The sequence below is a fragment of the Chinchilla lanigera genome, unplaced genomic scaffold (assembly GCF_000276665.1).
Source record: "Chinchilla lanigera isolate Chin_1 unplaced genomic scaffold, ChiLan1.0 scaffold00123, whole genome shotgun sequence".
In the NCBI taxonomy this organism is placed as follows: domain Eukaryota; kingdom Metazoa; phylum Chordata; class Mammalia; order Rodentia; family Chinchillidae; genus Chinchilla; species Chinchilla lanigera.
This window is the reverse complement of record NW_004955524.1, coordinates 4,218,727-4,226,105: the sequence shown is the minus strand read 5'-3', so window position 1 is coordinate 4,226,105 and position 7,379 is coordinate 4,218,727.

Sequence of the window (7,379 nt, the reverse complement as noted above, 5' to 3'; positions counted from 1 at the left end):
CTATCTCATCCCCACTCCCCCTCTAGGGTCCTCATTGACTGTACCTGTGGGACGGGACATAGTATCACTAAGATATGCAGTCTTCCAAACTAGATCAACAGAGTCAGTGTCATACCACTAAAGATACTAGCAAGCTATTCTAAACACAATGATGAACTGTTTCTCAGTTTTAAATAACTTAGCCAGTAATAAAGAATATTAAAATGGAAGAATTCACATGTCTTGATTCCCAGATTTATTATGAAATGATAGACATGTGGAGAAACAGATCAGTACATTTACATTTAGAACCAGCCCCAAATTCTACTCTACTACACCTGGGCACCCGTCAGCCCCAAAGGCTCAAGTCTGCCCTGAAAGCTTTCCTGATGTTTCCCTTGCTTGTAATTTAGGAATAATTGGAGGGGAATCACATATGCACCACCTCATCAACCATGTATGACGCCTCCACGACAGTGCATCTCTTTAAGTGCTCACGAGCACACTCATGAGCTCTCAACTCTTTCTTTCCCCTTTGCACCATGAAGCTGTACCATCGTTCTGCTTCATTTGACAAACCCCATACTAGTTGGATGCTACAGGTTAGGATGTGTTTATCTTATAGAGTGGATTGCTTCCCTCACAGTACTTTCTCTGTGTTGTATGTGTGTGTTTTTTAATTCTGAGAGGATCCCATATTTCACATTTCCCTAAAGAACATTTAAACCCCCGTGGCCTCCTTCGTTGGACAAGTGTCTAAGAGTTTGTCAGTGTGCAGGATAGCTTTCAAGATCAAGGGACGCCCAGAGAGCATGATTTTCTTTACTTCTCCCCAGTGCACCTGCCATTTACACTGCTACTTCCATGCAGCAAGACAAAGCTCCATTACATACACACCATTTCTCACACCTTGTCTACACCATCAATTTCTTTGAGATTCAAAGGCCATGTATCCCTCTCACTGCTCTTCAACATGCAGTGTCCTTAGCTCTACTTATGGGGTAGAATTCATTGTAACAGATTTTTCCTATGGAGTCAGAGGCTCTGAGGATTTTTTGTTTGTTTGTTTTTGTTTTCGTACCAGGAATTGCACTTGGGACCTTGTGCTTGTCAGGTGGGCACTTGTACCACTGAGCTATATCCCCAGCCCTTCCAAGGATTTCATGTATGTTGTACTCTGTATCCACTGCCTTGACAACAGAAAGCTTGAAGGGCATAAGAGCCTTGCCATAAATGAGTTTTTGTGGGAGTTTAGAAAATAATTTCCTGATTTTTGGGATAAGCTTGTGCGTCTGCTTTCTGGGCTTTACATTTGTGCTACTGAGCAAAAATTCCTATCAGTTGTTAATATTTAATTATCAGTCAGCGTTCATACTTCCTCTTTGTTAAGTGTGTGTCTTTAAAGCAGTATTCAGATAACATCTGCAGACGGAGATCAAGTGGTGATGTCATTAATGTCTGCAGTAATACAGTTTCCTCACATTTTCTTTCCTTCTCTCTGTCCATCTCACTCTGCCCCTTGTGGTCATTTCGTTGTTCCTCCTGCTGCATGGTCTTGAATCTGGCATTTGTCCATTTTGCTCCTGGGTGTGTCATCTGGGTGGTTCTGTCCTGTGTCCTTATTCACATTTGCTGCTGACCCCTAGAGCCAAGACTGGGCCAAGGGCAGGGAATGCAAGCCACATACTGAATAAAAAGCTGCCGAGTGGGCACATTTTACTACCTATACAACAACATCAACATACCCTTGCACACAGTCAACAAATTGTATGAAAATGTCATACTGTAAAAGCTATACATATTTAAAACAACGATTTTTATATTACTGCAGTTTGTAAATACATTCACATAAACTATGCTAAACCAATTAGTGGATAATCCAGAAACACACCTGTAATCCCAGTAGCACATATACTAGATACCGACACACATTTAAAGCCCTTCCTATTAGCATATGAAGCTTTGGGGGACCATCTCAATAAATGCCATAACTCCAGCCTAGTAGAAACCCTAGAAAAAGTAGCTTCCCAGATACAGCTCCAATTTACCTTGGAAAGGGAATAGAGGAGGTTTGGGACAAACTATTCACTGCAAGACTTGGAGGTTTTAAGAACAATTGAAATTTGTGATTTCTCCTGGTGCTACCAGATTCTCACTTCCCTTTTAGTGTGTCCCATAGAGTGGCGTGTGCACAGGCCCTGGACCCCAAGTGGGAAAGGCCAGTGCACAGGGGTGGAGGCAGCACCCCATGGGAACGGTCTTGGTCACAAGTCCTGGAGAAGACAAGTTGCATGCACTCGTGGAGGGCAGAGCACACACCCCATGAGACAGCCTGAGTGCCTCAGCAGGTGGGACATGCTTTGCAATTTGCTGGGCTCCAGATACCACAAAGAAATGGATCATCCCCTAGGTCTGCAGAGCACAAGTCTGAAACCAAGGTGTCACCGGGCCACATACCTGTAGAGAAAGGTCCTCCCTGCTTCTCTGGCTCTTGGAGGCCCCAGACACTGCAGCAGCACAGCACCCATCTCTGCCCCTGTCCTTGTCTGACTGTCTCTGTGTCTGTGTCTCTCTGTCTGTCTGTTTATTCCTGTCTCTGTTCATGCTGAGCTATATTTGTGTCTGTCTGCCTCTCTCTCCCTGTTCACACTGAGCTATATCCACACACCCACTCTTTTTGGACTCCTGCCTCAGCCTCCCATATTGCACAGACTGCATGTGTGTCCACCACCCCTGGTCTGTGCCTTCGTATGACAGCACCACACATAGAATTTAGGGCCCACTGCAACCCGGGGTGACCTCATCTGCACTCTGGCCATCTGTAATGACCATATGTCCACCTAAGTCGCATTCTGGTTTTTGAGGTGGTTTCTCTTGGGCAGGTGCTCTTCCACCCAGTGTGTGACAATGGCAGATGATGTCACAGGCAAGTCCCAAGGGTGTCCTGTCTCTGGGGTTTCTTCAGATTTTTGACTTCATTGTGGGCTCATCTGTGCCATAGGCAGAGCGAGGGCTCCCGCCCTGCAATGCTGGGGGGCTGTGGTCTGCCTACTGAGTGTGTTCTTCAGGTGTCTGGCTGAGCTCCCACCCAATCAAGGGAAGTGAGAGCAGGCCAGACCCACCTCAGACAAAACCATGGGCATCCTTGGACCAACATGGAGCATCATGGGAGACCCTAGACTAGCAACAGCAGGAGAGGCTACAAACTGCAATAGCCGTGGGACTGCAGCCTATGCGCAGGTCAAGTGCAAGCCCCATGGGCTGATCCTTCCCATACTACCCACCTCTTGTTCTCCCCATTCCTTCATGACCCTCTGAGGCTATAGTTTTCCTTCCTCTCTGCTGATATTTGGTAAAAGTATATGATACCCCATGACACCTACACGCACACTTGGAGAGTGTGGTTTCAGGGAACAAGTTTTAGGAGGCACCAGGTAAAATGGCTCAGTGGTCCAAAAGTAAGGACTTTGCATTGGGACCACCAGGTCATTGCAAAGGAGGGTTTCTCATGCTTGACATGGTGGCATATGCCTGTAATCTCAGCAGTAGGGATTCTGAGGTAGGAGGGTTGCTCTGAGTTCCAGTCCAGCCTGGACAATATAATGAATTCAAGGTCAACTTGAACTACATAGCAAGAATCTGTTTCAAAAAACAAACGGAAGTCTCTCCCTCTTTGGGTCACAGGATATAGGGTCAGCCTGACAGCGAGTACCACCCTATGTGTTTAGAAATAATTTGGGGGACGTTGAGTTGTGAGGATTACGATTTCAAATCCAACCAGGCCTATATAGCTTGTTCAAGTCCAGCCTGGTCTAAGTGGCAACAGTCTGTGTCAACATAATACCAACTTTTATTTACAACAGTTTCCAATTTGCAGAAGGCTAAATAAAGCACAGGAAGCTCCCTGTCTCCCCCCTCGTGGTTGAGTGAACACGCCACACTGAGGCACCACCATGAACACTTGATGGGTACTTAGACCCCTGCGATACAGATTTCTCCTTTCTTATCCTCCCACACTTTTCCTGTCCCTAAATCCTTTCCGGGACACCAGGCTACCTATTGTCCTGTCTCTTTGCCCCGTAAGTTTTTTCCCTGTGCTCCTCACCTGCTGCCCTCTCAGCTGCCTGTGTGAAGTGCTGCCAGTGAGAGGCCTGCAGCACAGGTGGCCTCTCCTCCTTCTCCTTCTGGGTCACACCGCCCCTTCCGCGCCAACCTGCCTTGACAGTGATGGCAGCCAGGACAGCATGTGCCATAGGCTTATGCAATGGGCTCTGGAAGTGACTTCTAAGGACAAAGAGAGGATGCCCACCTAAGCAGTTTTCAAGAAAAGTTCTCCACTGCGATTTGTGGATTGGGGGAGGGGCTCTTCAACAAGGATCTGATATAAGTGCTGTAGCCCTAACCTCCTGTGACGAGATATGATAAATACATGCATGACATCTCATCCTTAGGGACCTGAGACTGTGTGCATGTGCAGTGCTAGGGATGCAGCCAGGGCCTCACACATGAGAAGTACTTGCTCCACCTCCATCCTCACCCCAGCCTTACCAGGTTTGACATGGGTGATCCCTTTTGGGATTGGTGATGTTCACAGTACCAAGACTAACATTCTAGAAAAAGAACACAATCACAGGGCAGGGCAGGAAGCCAAGGTCTTCTGGGGACACCAGGAAGCAGCATCTCCTGTTTCTCAAGACACCTGCAAACCAGGGACACACGGAAGCTGTTCTTCAGCTCAGGGCAGGCATTGGGCTGTGAACCTTGTTTTGCTCCCGAGCAGTGAACCTGCAAGGTTCCAAGGGAGCTCTGTGAAGTCTCTGCTGCCTGCCTCCCGGGGTGCTGGAGGATCCCAGGTCTCCCAGATGGGCCAAGACTTCACCTGGGCAGGGCGATGCAACACCACAGCATCAGTGACTGACCGACCAGCATGCTCTCCCCCTTCCCAGGGTACCTCTGTGTTCAGTTCTGACTTCAGTCTTTGTCCTTGTCCTGCAAGGAGGAGGTGCTGACAGGGCCGGGAATGGGGTAAGGAAACTTTGCAGCAGCACCAGTGAGCAGTCAGTGAGGGTTCCTTGGGTTCAGGCCTGGTTGGGTGTTGGTGTTTCAATTTTTTTTTTTTTTGTCAGTTTGAAAAGTGTTTCACTATGTAGTTCAGGCTGGCCTTGAACTCACTTTGTATCCCACACTGACCTTGAACTCTCCATTTTCTGATGTCCTCTTTAATCGCCTTTTCAAAGTACAATAATTTTCAATGTTTAGATTTTACTTCATTTGTTAGGTTGATTCCTAAGTATTTCATTTTGATGGGGGTGGGGGCTACTGGGAAAGGTGTGGTTTCTTTAATTTCTCTCTCATTGAGTTTGTTGTTTGGGTACAGGAATGCTATTGATTTTTGAGTGTAGACTTTGTATCCACTTACACTACTGAATTTCCTTAGTAATGCCAGAAGTGTTTTCCTGTAGCTTTGGGGGTCTTTTACATAGCCTATTATGTCATCTATGGCACCATTAAAACATGGATATTACCAAGAAACCCACACCAGACCCAGACTAAAAATTTCCCACTCCTGCCTGCCATACTCCTTCCCAACCAAACACTCCTATAAAACCTTCCCCCAGCCCTTCACGCAGGGCCAATGGTCTTATCACCCTTGGCCCGCCTGCACCCCAGCTCCAATAAACTTCACTTGTTGCTTCAAAGTCGCCTGATTTGGTGGTCTCAGTCGAGCCTCAGTTTACCCGAATAACTACCTGGGAGCGGGCGGGATCCTTGACCACAGGAGGCTTGGTGAAAGCGGAGGAAGCCATAGAAGTTCAGGATCAGGCAGTCCGCAGTAAAGAAGTTTGCGCCTTTAGAATCAGAGTATTTTCCCAGGACCGCAGAGTCTGTGCAGTCAGCCCTGCCTTCCGGTGCCCTCTGCGCATGAGCGATAGAGCACCCACCCACCAGACGGGCTCTAGCGGCCTGGGACCGGGGTCCTTGTACCAGAAGTCACCTCAGAGCAAGCTGCAGTTTCCGGTCTTATGAAGCTCTCCCAGACTGAGGTAAGAAAGGGGGTTTAGAAATACCATGGAGTCTAGTCCACCCATGTCACAGGAGATGAAGTTAGGCCATCCTATCGCCAGTCCCTGCCCCACAGAGGGATGGCAGAGGAGACCGGGTGGGCAGGATAACGAGGTCGGAGTCCTGTGGACCGTGAATTGCATAGAGGTGAGAACTCAGCGGAGCAGCGGCAGGTGAGGGGCTGGCAGGGAGCGATGCAGTGCTAGGGGAGCCAAGTGCGCTGGACACTTCTGCACGTGTGTGAAAATGGGTGAGACTCAGCCAGGAGCCCAGGCCAGAAAGGTGACCCCGCGGGCCCTATGTGAAGGGTGTTAGAAGCGGAGAGAGTGGGCAGGGCGCAGTGCAGCAAGGGGGCGGTGCCATTCAGACTCAGCCTATCAGGGTGCATGGAGCTGCAGGGAGGGGCGGAGCCCATGAGGAGTGAGGCCATTGATCACAAGGGTCTAGATTGGATCCCAGAGAAGCTGCCCTCAGTTCCTGAGCTGGACCTGAGTGGGATGGAGTGAATAGAGCATGTGAGAAGGAGAGGTGGGCAGGGCCTTTTGGAGGCCTTGGGATTCGGGGACATGGCTGCTCTGGAAATCGTGTCAGACACCACCTTTGCGTCTCACCCTTTGAGATGCTGGAAGAACGGGAGCTCCTTGTTCCACCCTGGCTGAGATGTCATCTCAGACTCATTTCCCCTGGAGGCCTCAGTTTACCCGTTTACAAACATAGGGCAATGGAGGGAGGCAGAAGGCTCCAGTTGCTCAGCCTCCCTTGTTTCCACCCACTCATGGGTGCTGTGGACTCTCCATGCATCCGTGGGGTGAATGCTGCATCTTCTGTTGGGTTCCATTGTTTGAGTTCCCTTACCATGGAAGAGTCCGGGGAATGGCACTGCAGAGACAAGTGTTTCTGCAAGGGTAAATGTCCCTGGTTCCTTCACAGAAGTATCTCCTGTAACTGGGACGTCCCAGGGTGTTTAATGCAAATCCTCACACCTCAGCCTGGTCAGATCTTTAAAGCTGCCTTAGTCCACCCACATCCCACTGCCTTTGTGCCTGGGCAGTGGAAGAACATAAGTGGGAGGAAGTCTTGGTCATTTCCAGGGCAACCTCAGTCTCCTCACTGTTGACTTCTGGACATGAGGAAAGTAACTCACTTGACGCCTGCTGGTGGGAAGCCACCCCAACTTCATCATTCACTGAAGAAGGGCTTCTTGATGGATGGGGCATGGGATCTGTATTTTGACAGCAGGGTCATTTAGTCTTTCATGGAAAAATACTCTGCTTCTACTTTTACATAAAACACTATGTACCAGGCACTGTGGAGAACAACAGCCACACAGTTTCACT